The sequence below is a fragment of the Orcinus orca genome, chromosome 7 (assembly GCF_937001465.1).
Source record: "Orcinus orca chromosome 7, mOrcOrc1.1, whole genome shotgun sequence".
Lineage (NCBI taxonomy): Eukaryota > Metazoa > Chordata > Mammalia > Artiodactyla > Delphinidae > Orcinus > Orcinus orca.
Genome location: NC_064565.1, coordinates 28,330,392 through 28,346,987, shown reverse-complemented (window position 1 = coordinate 28,346,987; position 16,596 = coordinate 28,330,392). Strand labels below are relative to the sequence as shown.

General features: G+C 40.3%; 1 protein-coding gene and 1 pseudogene across 1 annotated transcript in view; one reads left to right on the top strand and one right to left on the bottom strand.

Annotated features, from left to right (window-relative positions):
- THSD7B (thrombospondin type 1 domain containing 7B) overlaps positions 1 to 16,596 on the bottom strand; it is a 909,478-nt gene that overhangs the window by 674,701 nt on the left and 218,181 nt on the right. The gene's annotated exons all lie outside the window — the stretch shown is intronic.
- The window catches only part of LOC105747772 (ferritin light chain-like), a 64,634-nt pseudogene continuing 57,651 nt past the window's right edge, over positions 9,614 to 16,596 (top strand).

Genomic DNA, 16,596 nt, shown 5'->3' with positions numbered 1-16,596 from the left:
TTGGCCACGTCACGAGGCATGCGGGATCTTAGTTCCCTGACCAGGAATCGAACCCCCACCCCCTGCAGTGGAAGAGCGGAGTCTTAACCACTGGACCACCAGGGAAGTCCCAATATGACGTTTTAAAGGCAACCATGTAGGTCTTTTAGTCTCTTTCTGTTGATAAGATTATTTTAGGCGGTGAACTCTGTCTTTTATGGATAAATTACAGGGCTTTAGGGTTTCTAATGCATCCTCTTCCCAAAATGGCATCTTAAGGGAAGCAGGAAGCTTAGGTGATGCCATGGTGATTAAATGAGGTACTTGAGTTTTACGTGGGTCTTTGGTCAGTGTCTTCGCCTAGGCTACGCCCTCCTGAGTACTTGCAAAGTTGTCTGCTAAGATGCGGCTGCTGAATTCCTGGCTTTTTTTCTTAGTTCAGTCCAGGACACTTCTCCACCCACTTTACCCCTTGCTCTTGCAAGGGAACCCTTTATGTCTAAGCATGTCCTGCAGCTCAGCTGCTGGCTTAAGCTATGTATCCTGCAGCCTAGCGGGTACGTACCAGGCTTTGCGCTCAGCCTTCTCCCCCATCCCCAAAAAGTCACCAGGGAACATCCGAATTACTTGTAGGAAATAAAGCAACCACGTTAGGCAAGGAGTCACTAACTCAGACCCTCTCTGTGACTAAGCATTTTTATTTTGCTGTGACTGGAGGGGGGAAACTAGGACATAGTATCAGATCACTTGTTTCTACTACTACTTCCCCTCTGGTCTTCTACTCTCATAGATTCAAGGGCTTCATCACATCCTCTGCCACCTGCTTCCTATTTTCCAAAGTGGCTGGAGCAGAAAACCAATGGATGGAGGCAATAAAAAAACTACATTGGTTTTCTATTTTCAAAATATTATCCCCACTGAGTCTAGGATACGACAACGTGCACTCAAAATCAAGCCCATAACTTGTATATTTTATGCTTTGAGCCCCAATTACACAAATTGCTCAAGCTTGGTGATTTTGTCTTATAGTTGTACTCTAGCTTTACAAGAATAAAGGAAATGTCAATAAAACAATTTCGTAAGTAGGATTTTTAAAAGAAGAGGAGAAAAAGTGGGATAAGGAGGAGATAAAAGAGGAGAGATGGGGAGGAAGAAAAGAGAAGCACACTCCCACACCAGGAAGATTCTCAGCTTATTACAGATTCAGCACAGTCCACCTACTCCTCAACTTTATAATAATCCCTGATGCTTATTAGGGCTCATTGGTGGCACTGGAAAAAGATATTGAATCCAGAGTTACCGACTACATTGCTAGTCTATTTTTCTCAGGCTGAAGAATAGAATACTATTATAGATTTTCAACAATAAGTATTTAAGAAAAAATAATTTCCTTTACTACTTAGAAAATGCATTCAACAAAGATAACCCACTCCCCTATCACTCTAGTCTGTGAAAGTTTAATCATAAATGGTTCCAATTCAGTCCAACATCAGAGAGAGTACAGGATATCATTAGTAAAGTTAAAAGACAGCTCTCGCAATCATTTACTTACACTTCTATACATTTGTTAGATGTATTTGTTTTGGCATCTAACACACTCTTTGCAAAGGTGGCCCATGAATACTGACTGATTCATGATGAAATTATGTTACTAAAAGAACCAGTCTGTGGTCTTAGTGTGTTTCTAAATCACATGTTAAAAACACAGCCTGATTCATTTGTTAGTAATTAAAATAGTCTCAATGTCATTTCCAGTTACCTACTGAATGGTGAAGTAACTGTTTCCTGTCTGTTAACCTTGTGCACAGACAGATCAGGGAAAATAGATGCTCCAGCAGCATCTCTGCAGAGGTGTTTCATACATTTAAAATGTTAATACATTAAAAATTAGTGGGCTTCCCTGGTGGCGCAGTGGTTGAGAGTCCGCCTGCCGATGCACGGGACACGGGTTCGTGCCCCGGTCCGGGAAGATCCCACATGCCGCGGAGCGGCTGGGCCCGTGAGCCATGGCCGCTGAGCCTGCGCGTCCGAAGCCTGTGCTCCGCAACGGGAGAGGCCACAGCAGTGAGAGGCCCGCGTACCGCAAAAAAAAAAAAAAAAAAAAAATTACTGTAACTTAAAATAACACTATCACATTTTAAAATTATATGTTGCTGTTCAAAGATACAAAATGTTATATGAAATGGAGAAAACAAACAAAGCTGATTCCTTAAAACCTTTAGGAGAAAAATCAGTTGGTAGATCTAAAATGAGGGCTGAAAAAAAAATTGACTCAATATGGCATGTAGAATTTTACCTTCAACCAGTTTTTTTTTTTCCTTCACTTTCCTCACTAAAATGAGAAGGACAAAAGCAGGTAACAACCACCTTTCTTTCTTAGTGAGATGCTTGAGATTTGGGGTCCTTAAGATGATGCAGTCAGGACAAGTCATTATTTGCCAATCATCTTCTTTTCCCAAGTAAGGGGAAAACGATGGCTTCCATATTGATTCACATCACACTTCCCCCAAAAATGTCCCCTTAAATGGGGTCATTCCATGTCAAGAAACAGAAACATACTCAAGACTAGTATGAATTAAAAATAGGTATTTACTGGAAGAATGAGGAAAACAGAACAGAAATATAGGGAAGACGAAGAGCTTGATCTCAGAGGAGTGAGAGATGAGGAAGCACTGTTACTCTCTCCATTTCTCGGGGACGCTGCTTCCTGCTTCTCTCTGTGATTCTGGCTTTACTACTTACAATCTATCCATCTCCCCTTCTCCACCTCCAACTCCCTCCCAGCTTTTGCTGCTTTGGTGACACATCACATTCAACAGCCACTGGCAAACATCCATTTCCCACCTCTAGTCACAGTCCCCACCACAGTTTGCCCTGAGGCAGCCATCCTCAGCCATGAAGTTCTGGGTTAGGGAGAACCGACCCTCCCCCTCTACTCCAGGGGCAAGTTTTGAAATGCTCGAGATGTCTGTTGATGGCTTAACACATTGCTCTGAAAAATCTACCTAACCCGTTGGAAAGACTCCAAGAGGCACATGGGTCATGGGAGGAATGCAGTCGGGTTAGGTCAGGCACCATGAAAAGTACAAGCTCTACGGAAAGTCCCCAAATCGAGCAACATTTATCAACCTATATTCCAAACAGGAATATCACACATAAATACAAATTAATGCCTAGTTCCCTACTTTCTGGAAAATGTAAACAATTTTGGCTGCTTAGAAAATCGTATGTACAGGGCTGCATGCATACTTTAAGGCGTATCATCTGTATATGAGCCTTGGTGCTTAATGTGTATTATTTCTATAATCTGGAGCAAGTCGTTGAAATTCTAGGTCTTTGTGTACAGCTATAAATAGACGGGTGTATTTTCCCTTTGCCAAAATGGTTCCTTAACACCATACAAGACGGTTGTTGGAACCAAATGAGATAACAAAGGGAAAATAGCTATCTCAGGACTCAGCACCCAGGAACTCTCAACATATGCTGTTTCTATTCTCAAGCTACGATCCAAAGTCCTTACAAACCTCTCCATGCCTTCCTCTCTCTCACAAAATAAGCAGTGGAAACCTCTTACCTTATGCCAGACCTATCGAGTTATGGATTTCCCTGCAAATCTGCCTACATACTAAGAAACCCCACTTGCAAAAATCTTTTCTGATAAAGGCAAGGAGTCAGTGATGTGGCAATGGCAGAGTTGGCCTTGAAGTGGAAACATGATTGAAATGGCAGGAGTATATGGAAAATAGTTATCTTTATATCCTCCCTACTCATCCTCTCAGAAAATATACTTAGTTCATTGTCTTCAATAATATGTATGCATATATTTATACACATATAGAAATCTATATATACATTCATCATGAGCACAAAGATGATTCTCTCTCCCTTCCCTCCCATCCTCCCTCCCTCCCTCTGTCTGTCTTATACAAACACACACACACACACACACGCACACACACACACACACCTCTTCCACATTCAGCAGTGGAAGTCATCTGGTATTCATACTTCTCTCTGCATCAGAGGCCTCCAGCTAAATTTGGCCTGCATGTTGAATTTGGTCAGAAAATGTGTTTTATTTGAGCTACATAGTGTTTTAAATGTCTATGAATTACCTACTCATTTAAAACTTTCAACAATGTCACATGAGCAACCATACACCTACTATGGAAAGTTCAGTTGATCCATAACCACTGGGACCACGTCTCCACATGGCAACCTGTCCGCTTTAGACAGAGCTCAAGTTCTTCATTTTACAAAAGATGCCACCACATCTTGACCATGAGGATAAGCGTTACCTACTATCTGTCATATTACACCTGGATCGCTTTCTCACTCACTTTACCTTCATGGCCATGAGGGGCGCTTGCTTTTGTGCACCCTGGACTATGCTTTTATATCCATTTCAGGATATAAGTGTCTTATTCAGATTTTAGATTGCAGGGGGAAAGGAGCACATTGGTTTGACTTGCTTTTTATATTGCCTAAAAGTGTCATGTCATATTCAAATGGAGATGCCTACGACATGTGTGACATTATGACAGTGACACAAGCACTAGTTGAATTGTTCTTATATTCAGCTGAAATATCTAAAGCATCCTCTTCGTTGCAAAGGCCTATTCTGACAACCCTTGATTATGCATGGTCTGCTTCTCCAGTTTACGAATCATTCGAGTAGCTTTGTTTCTTCTCGTTTTGCCCACTGCCTGATTGTCTCGGAGTATTTCTTCCAGGGACAGAGCATAAATAGAAAGATGAAGGAATTCAAATCTCTTGATTAGACTATAGATAAGGGGAAAAGAAAGACAGAAGTAATGGCTTAAAAAGAGAGCCAAGATTTTAGGATTTAACTTTGTTCTACTCCTCAGTCTTTCAGATAATCTAAAATTGGACCAACCAGTTGTAGTAGGGGCTGTCAATGGCCCCTGCATTTTCCTGGGACCATTCTGTGTGCTGGGAGTAGACTGACTGCCAATTGCCAGTGGCTGACCTTTGTTTCTGGAATGATGGAAAGGTGGGTTGCCCAGGTGTGCTACTGCATGGCAGGCCAGAAGTGCCAAGGAGTTAATCCTCCCGGGTCAGGGCAGTCTTCAATCAGTGTCTTGAGATTCGATGTACTGTACGTTTTGCATCGTTTTCCAGACACCCATTGCAACGTTGGTTTAATAGCTCACCTTTATTGGCTGCCTTCCTTTTCCTGTATCACTTCCTCACTCCTCATAGGCTTTTCCTGCACTTCCCAAGTAAATTACATTCCCTCAATCCTGATCTCTGGATCTGCTGCTGGAAGAACCCATAATAAAACATGTACATCAGAAATAGCTAAACTACCAAGAAACAGACAAGTAAATCGGTTCCCATGATTTCCACAGAATCAAAATGACACTTTAAGATGGAAATGCCTTCAGATCCGTTACAGCCTTCCGTCAGTGAAAGTTTTGCTAGGGAACAAATTTTACGTACCATACTTTAGTCACTTAAGTAAGGTCTTGGTAACTTGAGAAGGAAGATTATTGTGAAACAGACACTTGAGGCAAGCTTTTTATCTCGGTTGATCTAAAATGACTTTTTATTGCTGTATCAATCAACTAAATGATTTTTTCTAAGTCTGAAATAAAATTATATATTGGTGTGTTGGGCAAGAGAGACAATGAGGATAAAATTTTAATTTGTTTGCCTCACCAGAACCCAACACCACACTTGGCCCATTAGAACTGCTCAAAAAAAAAAATCTCTTGAGTTAAAATGCTAAATTATATATCTAGTACTTTCTGATGAGGTAAAAATTATAGCTTTTCTATTGAATCTCATAATTGTTCAGACTCATCATATTTAACAGATAACCATCTTTCTTTTTTATTTTTTTTGGTATCCAACTGTGCCAACAGAGACGCTGTGACAGTTTTGGTGTCTTTTCCACGTCTGAATCTCCCGTTTTACCTGCCAATTCGTGGGACAAAAATCACCTCATCTGTCCGGTTATGCATTGTTTCACTTCTGAGTATTTTACCCTTAACGGAATTTTAATTTGTGAAAATGTGCAATCCTCAAAAGAAATGCCATCGGCCGGGCACTGTGGCAGGCCTTTAACGGTATCCATCGCAAACAGGGAATGAGAGAGGGAAGGACAAACTGCAAATACCTCCCTGCTTCCTCAATCGAGTGCATTTAACGTAAAAAGCTGTTGTGAACTTGTCCACAGTTACAGGAAATGTCCTATGAAATAAGACCATTCCCCCCATGTTTTGCAAAGCACCTCCATCACGAGTAATTAGTGTCAATGACAGGGCCTCGCGCCCCATGCTCCGACGCAGCCCATCTGCTGACTGTCCTGTGATGCCCTCAGACAGGCTCAGGTTCATCTGCTCCCTGCCTGGCGTTTGCCTCCCACCGTTCTGTCCATCTGCTGTCTTCATCATCACTCTGACCTTTTAAAGTCCTGTCGATTTGCTGACTCTCCGCCAACCTTGCTCAGGCATTTTGATCACCTTGGGTTGGCACAATGATCAACTCTGCCAGCTTGTCCTATTAGCTCAGGCCTCTTTTTTCCACTGACCCATCCATCTGACCCTCCCATCACAGAATACTAAAATGAGTATGCTTTTCGTGCACAGAAACCAGGCTAGACCTTAGGGGAAGGAGCAATCAATGACATACCTGGAGTCCTGAGTTCTACTCTTGGCTCCATCATTATTTAGATGTATAAACTCAGACAAGTCACTGACTTTCCTCTTGACCTCAGCTGCCTCAATTCCAGAATAAGGAGCTCGCACTATATTACCTCTAAGAACATTTCTGATCAATGATTCAAAGTCATCCTCACTGTAAGTTAGCCAATTCCATGAAGACTATTTAAAAAAAAAAAAAAAGGAAATAAAGCAGAAGATATGTCACTAACGGATGCACAAAGAGTGAAGAGAGAATGCATCATGTAAAGAGTCAACATGTGAAACTACTAGAAGGCATTATGATCCTAATAAAAGTCACTGCCATGGGCTGCCCTGGTGGCGCAGTGGTTGAGGGTCCGCCTGCCAATGCAGGGGACACGGGTTCGTGCCCCAGTCCGGGAGGATCCCGCATGCGCCGCGGAGCGGCTGGGCCCGTGAGTCATGGCCGCTGAGCCTGCGTGTCCGGAGCCTGTGCTCCGCAATGGGAGGGGCCACAACAGTGAGAGGCCCGCATACGGCAAAAAAAAAAAAAAAAAGTCACTGCCATTATCACCTCCAAATGGATCTCTCAGCTTCCTCACACGAAACAGATTCCATTTTACACCCAGCCCTTAGTGTAATCTGAATTAAGTGTTATTAATCAGATCACACCACTACCCCTCTTCCCTCTGCCCCATGGCTTCCTATTTAACTTTGAATAAATTCCAAATGCCATGGGTCCCAGCCTCTCGGATCTCACTTTGGATCACTCTCTCCCTTCTCAAGTTGCGGCCACACCAGTCTTGCTTTGGTCTTTCAAACACACCACGCTCATGCCCTGCTCCTTCTGGCCATCACTATGCTCTCTGCTTGGAATGCCCATCTAGCAAGTCTTCTCTTGGCTGGCTCCCTGTGTGACTCCAGTCTAACCTAAAATGTCCATTTCCTCGTAGAAGTTTCTCCTGATCCCCTATTTATATTAGCCCCGCCATCTTGCATCACCAATCATGCCTCCTCTAACACCCTGCTTTGATTACTTTCTATCATCGACCTCTGTCTGAATTTACCTTATTTATTTGTTTATTATTTCTCTCCCCTGACTAAAACATAAACTTTTGGACAACAACTTTTGGGAAACTTCTGGGAAAAGATTTTTTCTTATTCTTATTCTGTCTATCATGCAGAACAGAACCATGCTCACAATGACAAATTCTTGTTCAATGGAAGAATAAGAGAAGGGAGAGTTACTGGGATATTAAAGCCTTCTTGGAGGTTTGGCAGGCTTGATTTTGAATATAGCAGGAGTGGAACAGACTTTGAATGGAAAATAAAGAATAGGGCATCCTCGCTTCCAAATCTGCCAGAGAGAGTTGAGAAGCTTCCTTAAACAGTAGTTTGAGATGGTTTGGTCCTTTCTCTGGCCAGAGTGTGACCTCAGGTGATTTTGGGGAAGACTGGCGTCCACTGACATGGAGTAACGTGGCTCAATGTGTGGGAAGCTTCCAGCAAGGAATGTCCTTGGTGTGGCTACAGGTGAGAGAACTCTGAAAATATTTCCATTTTCCAGGGAAACTTGTCTATAACCTTGAGAAACCTCTCATGGATTTCCACATTTGAGCTGGTGAATTTTTCCTCACAAATTCAGATTAAGTATTGTTTCTTCCACTTCCCAAGGCCATTTCTTGTACAACAGGTAAAAATCAAAAGACTTACAAAATTCAGACTGCAATACCTGAGCTCATAGCTAGCATCCCTACCTCACTTCTGAGGTCAGAGACACCAAAATCCAACCAAAGATCTTCCTGGTCTATCTCGTTCTCCTTAAAGTAAAGCCTTTGTCAAATCTATATAAATCTAAAGTACATTAGTGGTTGCCTATAGCTGAATGGAAAAGGGGATTAACTAAAAAAGGGCACCAGGGGTCTTATTGGAGTGGTGCATGTGTTCTAAAACTGGATTTTCAGGACAGCTGGGCAACGCAGTACATTTGCCAAAAATTATTAAATTGAATGCTTAAAAATTGGTGAATTTTATGGAATGTAAATTAGATCTCAATAAAGCTTTGTTGCTGTTGTTTTTAAATTAAATCTTTGGTCTTAACCAGCTGAGTTCCCCTGGCTTTCAGTTTCAAGGGGGACAATATTTCTACTCCATGTAAAAATGATTTTTTTTCTCGTTTCTTCTCTCATCTGCATCTAAGGACCACTTAGATTAGTCACGTGATAAGACTGCCAGACGAGGTAGTTTCCGCTCCAAAAATAATGTGTTATTTCTACTTTAACACTTTTTGGCAAACAGAAAGTAAAATCTTGCACACATCCATGATCAAATCCAAAAGGACATAATTACTAGATTATGTGAAATGTTTAGGGAACAATCCAAACCGAGTTAAAATGACAGCAGTCTGGAGCTAAAGTCAGAAGCCTGCGTTGTGCGATGAAAGGCTGGTGGAAATGATGAGCTTCCACACCTTTCTTACTATCCCCTTCCCAACTTGATGCTTCCAGTCTCCACGGCTGCCTCCTCCCTCTCTCCATGTAGTGAAGATGAGGTCGTCATTTCCCATTTAAAGCCATCGTCACATGCTCATTTCTTGTTTCCCAGTCCATTTATAGCTACCCTTTGATTCAGTTTTCACTCTATACTTTTTACATTTTTAAAAGTAGCCCTTTCATCAGGTAATAAATAAATGAATAGTTCTGGTGGTTCCCACCAGCTTACTGTCCCAAAAAAGACACACCAATCTTTGATCCTGTAGCAATTATAGCCACCTGCCCTGGCTAAATGACTCTGCAAAATCAAAAGAAGGGCTCTCTTTTAATTGCTGTCTAGCATATATTCTGAATGCCAGATGGGACAGATCTATAGATACGGTTCATACTGAAATGTGACTTGAACCACTGTGAATCTAAATGTTCTCATTGGAGAAGTGGAGGTATTGGTAACTACCTTTCTGTATTGATGACAGGTAGTAAGACAACACCGTGATGCTGTCACAAGTAGGTGGTGAATTCGGCGGGGGGCAGGGTACTAACAGAGTCAACACTTTTGCCGTCACCAACACCTCTGGACTCTGGGATGGCATCAAGTTACTCCCCAAACCCACTAGACAAATCTTTAGTTTGTCAAAACAGCATTAGACCTATTTCCAAAATTATAAGCAGTCTTCAGAATCATACTTTCTTACCAGTGAAAGCTGACAAAGTGACAGAAATAAACTTTCTGGGATGACGGTTTACAAAGGTACTCTCGCTGCGTTGGCAGGAATGGTTACCTACCCTGTGATTCATGTTCTCAGATAACATCCACTGAACTGACTCTGAACAGCACCAGTGCTGCTGACATTTCCTTAGGAAACCCAGGAGAAGCATTCCAACCATCCCTACATGTAGAAGCCCGTGTTGTTTGTGTCTACATACCTGCTCATTCCACCTCTTTTTCAGCTAGATCATTCGGTAGGATGTGATGGGCAGATAATACCTTTTGAAGTGGAAGAATACGGACTTCATACATCATACTTATTGTCCAGCTGATGATTCACCACAGACCTCCTCGTTAGTGCTTACAGAGTCTTTTCTCTAAAAAAAGCTTACTTTCAAGGCTTTCCTGTCTGAGGATAAGTACCTTAAGGGCAGAAACTATGCTTACACTCTGCACCTTGCAAAATGCATCAGCTGGCACACTCAGTGCCCAATGAATCTTCATTGATGTGAGGTGTTTGGACTGTCCAGAGACTTTCCATTCCACTTGGCTGCACTACGTACTAAGCACACTCATGAAGTCCAGGTTAGCAAACAGCAGGTTCCTGAAAGGAGGGACTTATCACATTATATTTTCCATATCATGTGTATCATGTTATTTCTTCCATCTAACACAGGACATATTTTTTCCATAGCTTTCATTTTTTTTAACCGAAGTATAGTTGATTTACAATGTTTCAGGTGTACAGCAAAGTGATTCATATATATACATATATTTTGTTCTTTTTCAGATTCTTTTCCATTATAGGTTATTACATGATACTGAATATAGCTCCCTGTGCTATACAGTAGGTCCTTGTTGGTTATCTATTTTAGATATAGCAGTGTGTATCTGTTAATTCCTCTCCCCTTTCCCCTTTGGTAACCATAAATTTGTTTTCTATGTCTGTGAGTCTATTTCTGTTTTGTAAATAAGTTCCTTTGTATCATTTTTTTTACCATCTTTATTGGAGTATAATTGCTTTACAATGGTGTATTAGTTTCTGCCGTATAACAAAGTGAATCAGCTATATGTATACATATATATCTCCTCCCTCTTGCGTCTCCCTCCCACCCTCCCTATCCCACCCCTCTAGGTGGTCACAAACCACCGAGCTGATCTCCCTGTGCTATGCGGCTGCTTCCCACTAGCTATCTATTTTACATTTAGTAGTGTATATATGTCCATGCCACTCCCTCAGTTCGTCCCAGCTTACCCTTACCCCTCCCCGTGGCCTCAAGTCCATTCTCTGCCTCTGCATCTTTATTCCTGTCCTGCCCCTAGGTTCTTCTGACCATTTTTTTTCTTTTTTTAGATTCCATATATATGTGTTAGCATACGGTATTTGTCTTTCTCTTTCTGACTTACTTCACTCTGTATGACAGACTCTAGGTCCATCCACCTCACTAAAAATAACTCAATTTCATTTCTTTTTATGGCTGAGTAATATTCCTTTGGCTATATGTGCCACATCTTCTTTAGCCATTCATCTGTCGATGGGCACTTAGGTTGCTTCCATGTCCTGGCTATTGTAATAGAGCTGCAATGAATATTGTGGTACATGACTCTTTTTGAATTATGGTTTTCTCAGGGTATATGCCCAGTAGTGGGATTGCTGGGTCTTATGGTAGTTCTATTTTTAGTTTTTTAAGGAACCTCCATACTGTTCTCCATAGTAGCTGTATCAATTTACATTCCCACCAACAGTGCAAGAGGGTTCCCTTTTCTCCACACCCTCTCCAGCATTTGTTGTTTGTAGATTTTTTGATGATGGCCATTCTGACTGGTGTAAGGTGATACCTCATTGTAGTTTTGTATCATTTTTTTTTTAGATTCCACATATCAGTGAAATCTTTTAGACAAACAGTGCACACTATGTGACACTCAGTGGTTGGTGTGGCTATCCCCTAACTAGGTCGTGATCTCCTTGAGAACACAATGGAGTCACATTCATCTTGGTATCCCAAAAACCTCACCCAGTGCCCCCAGCATAACAGCTCTTGAGAGCTCCGTCAGAACCAGGCATTGTGATACGCGCCAACAACAAATGAGTAAGACAAAGTCTTCAATGTCATGGAGCTCACTGGCCAATAAGAAAGAGAGTTAGTAAACAAATGATCACAAGACGCCACGTGAGGCTCAGGTGGCCTGCAAACTTGAGTGGGCAAAGATCAGAGGAGTCAGGTAAGATTTTCCAGGTAAGCTGACAAAGAAGAGGAAATGTATTGCACAAAAAGAAAAAACTCACGTAGATGATCTACATTATAAATGCCATATCTAAGGTGTAAGGTGGATCCTCACCGCTAAGTAAGGACACACGGCGGGACCCTTATCGACAGAAAGCACTGCCTCTTCCTGCCCAATACTCAGCTCTTTCTCTTCTTCTCAGCATCCTGTGCTGGGTGGGTAAAACTAGAACCCTCAGCTCCTGCACCTGTCACCATGTTTAAGATTAAGGTCACCAGTAGAGCATCTTCTTGTCCTGTGTGGTTTTAGCACTTGTTTGCAGACAAACACCTTGCTCTCATTTCTGTTTAGAGCTGGCGTGCACTGGTGTCTTTGAACAACACTACAAAACACCTGGCAGTCCTCCCACAGGAAGAAATTTTGCCCAGACCCTCGATCAAGTCTCTAGAAGTCATTTCTTAAGATGCACTACAGAGAAGGTTATTTAAAAATCAACAATTTGGATTTATGTTAAAGAGACTTCTTTGTTGTAATAGATATGGCAAATAAAATCTGCTAAGTTTATTTTTCAGTTTAGTATTAATTTTTTCCGTATACAAAATCTCCTTTAGGGGTTATAAGAAGAAAATTGATATTTTAAGTTTTAATATAAAAATTATTTTGGAAGCTCATTCTATGGATTTCATCCAAAAAGAGGTCTAATACACCATGATTTTTCTCTAAACAGATACTTTAACATTCTAAGTATGCATGTATTCCCAGTAGGAAGATAATTTTTAAAGAAAAATATACTTAATCACATCCCCTTCATGTCTAATAGGACTAGAATTCATTTATTCATTCTCTCCTTGTTTTGAGTATACCAAGTTTAAAAGTACACAGCTACCTTTCATGGAACTAACTATGAAGACAAAGGAGCACATACTAGCTGAGGTAACTGCCCATCTTAGACAAGTTTGGGAAACATTTTAAAAACATACACAATTATTTAAAATTCTTTTGTTTCTTTCAACGTATTTTTTTAAAGGTAGATTAACACTAATTAGACCTTTTTAGATTATGCACTCATATTCCTATGCAACATTGTTTTTTTATTTCGGCACACCTACCCACACACATTCATAAATACAACAAATAGTGATATTGGGCAATGCAAACAAATTAATCTGAATGATATAGATAAATTTTATGAAACAAAACACTTTTAAAAAATTGAATTATGAAAGACAAATTGATCATTTCCCAAACAATTCAGGCATTTGGCAATAGTAGCCAACTCTTAAGCAATTCGATCACTGTCTGTGCCATTTTGCTGTATAAATTCAGTTCTTGTTTTGTTTTGTTTTGTTTTTTTGCGGTACGCGGGCCTCTCACTGTTGTGACCTCTCCCGTTGCGGAGCACAGGCTCCGGACACTCGGGCTCAGCAGCCATGGCTCCGCGGCACGTGGGATCTTCCCAGACTGGGGCACGAACCTGAGTCCCCTGCATCGGCAGGCGGACTCTCAACCACTGCGCCACCAGGGGAGCCCTAAATTCAGTTATTTTGATCATCCTGACAAGTCATACACATCGTGCAACAATCTGATCAACTGCTCAGTAATTAACATTTTTAATCTCAAGACTAAATAAAGTGATAAGCTGTCTACTCAGGGATAACCTGGAAATATGGTCTTTTAAACCTCAGAATGTAAGTTCCATTTATTTACCAATTATCTCTACCCAAGCCCACATCTTCTGTGCTCTGCTTTGTGATCCTGGGACTGGCAGTCTCAGAACTACATACATTTCTCAGATTCCCTTGACAGCTGCCTTCTAGTTAGCTTCTGTCACTAGGAGACTCTGATGGAAGATGAGAAAGATGGGAAGGAGAAAAGGAGAGCTAAGGCTTTGTTTCCAATTCCTGTCAGTACTCTTCCAGCAGTGGTGGATAGATCTAACTTTCCCTCCCTGTGGCATCTAAGGAGCAGCCCCACGGCACACCTGAAGGACGAAGACCAGCCTTGCAGAACTCTCCCAAAGGTCTTAGCCTGCTGGATGGTGCTTCTCAGAGTTACCAGTCCTGGCTCCATGGTGGCCGCTCCTTGAGCTATTTAGGTTCTCATAGCATTGCCTCTTCCCTTTGTTATCCCAGACAAAGAAGTGAAAGCTGCTTCTACAATTACAGTTACCAGTTTCTGGGTTATCGCTTTGTCTGCCTGATACTCTCTCAGTTTCCCAATACCTATACTAAGGTCATTCTGTTTTAAATGCCTATAGTATTTTCTATTTCTTGAATGGAACCTGATTGACATACTATATAATGTATTTTGAAAGAACAAACGTTTAATGTATAAGACCAAATGAGGCACACAATGTGTTTCAAACGTACATCTGCCCCAAGACCTGTGTGGATTCGGAAAAATTCCATAAGCCTCTGTTCACTCGTATAAATTAAATATAATAGCAATACCTATTTAAGAGGTTATTATTTGTTTTGGTGAGGTTAAAAGAAATGATGCAGGTTCATCCTTCACAGTTTCTGGCATGTGAAAAGCATCCAATAGGTGTCTATATTATTATTATCATTATTACTATTCACCAAATGAAACGTTTTACCCAGTGTTGCCAGGTGATGGTGCATATTTTCAAAACATACCTAGAAAAAAACCCCATAAAATTGATTTCTAAAACACCATAATTCTAAAACTATGATATTCTGTACCACCCCTTATACAAAGCATCACAGCAGAATGGTCTCCCTTAATTCTTTTATTTTAAGATCAACAATGAAATCTTTATTCGAAATAAAGTTCAGCATCTCTAGTTCCTTAATCACTAAATTTTACCTTAGAAAGTTAAATTCACCCTTTTATATATATATTTCAATATAAAATGTAAAGTATAAAACTTTTTATAAAAGTAAAATGGTACGTTTTGACACAAACCATATAAAAACATTTTTGAATCCTAAGAATACCAAAATATTACAGAAATAACAATACACGATGCAAGAAGCAAATAATTTTCAATAGCAGGATAAAAATAAATGTCGTAAGTTCAGATGAACATTCATTAAACTCTTACGTAAACCGTAATGAGAAAAAGAGCATAATCTGAATCATTACTTAAGCACTTCCATTCCGTCTAACTTTCATTAAAGATAAAATTCTTTTGAAATTTGTCTCTATACAGAGCAGTAGCTCACAATGCTTTAATTTTAAAATATTGTTTCCCTAACCAGTACAAGTCACTAAGGAATAAAATATCTGCTTTCATCAAAACTCCACATACTAACTTTTACCCCCAGAATGCCAGAGTTCAACAATATCACCCTAAATATTAAAACTCAAGGGTGTTACTCTAATGAGCCTAATTATGGAAAACACCAGATGCAATAATGTGCTAAAAAAAACCCAGCAATTTGAAACAATTATAACAGCTTGCTACAGATGGTATAGCAGTGCACTCACTGTATTCGTCAAGTTTGGTTTTGATCAGAAAAGTAAACTGAAAACACTTTTCTACTGGTACAATAATAGAATGAATATGTTGAAGACTTGGAAATCTGTTTTCACAAATAATTTTTGAAAATGATGAAGTGTGCTTGTCCTGTAATGACAAATACCGATTTTTAAAAACGCCATTACAAAGAAGCATTTATAAAGAAGAATAAATAAAAACAAAGCTATTTAATCTTTAAATTCAATGTATTTGCCAAAATAAGATGTAAAAGTAGAAACTAAGTATTCCACCTGGAAATGCAAGACCCATTCATATTGAAAGAAACCAAATGTGAGGGGTATAAAAATGGACATTAATCCCGTATTTGAAAGGAGAGTTAGGTCGCTTAAGGAAGCACATAGAATTCTGAATGGCCAGTACAGACAAGACATCGTCTGCTCCTCTAGAAAAATGAGAAGACTGGTTATAATATAAAGTAAGGAAAGAGGAAAGAAGCCATATCCCCGTGTTATAACTTTTGCACTTCCTAAGATTCCTTGCCTTGAGGCATGGTGTTCAGACTGTGAGTGACAGGGAAGGCAAGACTGGAGATGAGAGAAGATATGAAGAGGAAAGTAATGGGTGTAAGAAATTACATAATTTATAATCTTGATTAAATTTATACCAATGACATATTAAATGTTTTTAAATCATGATTTTTTTGGAGGGGGAGGGTAATGATCTCCCTGAATTCAGTGATTTTCACACTTGCATATTAACTATATCACTGGAAGAATTTTCAAAATAAACCCATGTCTATGAAGCTGCCTCACCCCCAAAAGAAGTTCTGATGCAGCTGTTCTGGGGTGCAGCCCAAGTAGTGAGATATTATAAAATCTCTGCAGGTGATTCAAATGTGCTGCAGCACTTGAGACCCACAATTTTAACCCTTTAGGACTTCCTCCCTAGTAATAACTTGCCTCAAACCCAGGTTTACTTAATGTCTATAAGTATGTCTAAAGTATTTTAAATGAACTAAGTCTCATGCTTCATGACCCCTTCATGATTTGCAATAGCAAAAGTTTTCAACAACCTAAATACTTTTCAATAGGGGGCTGATTA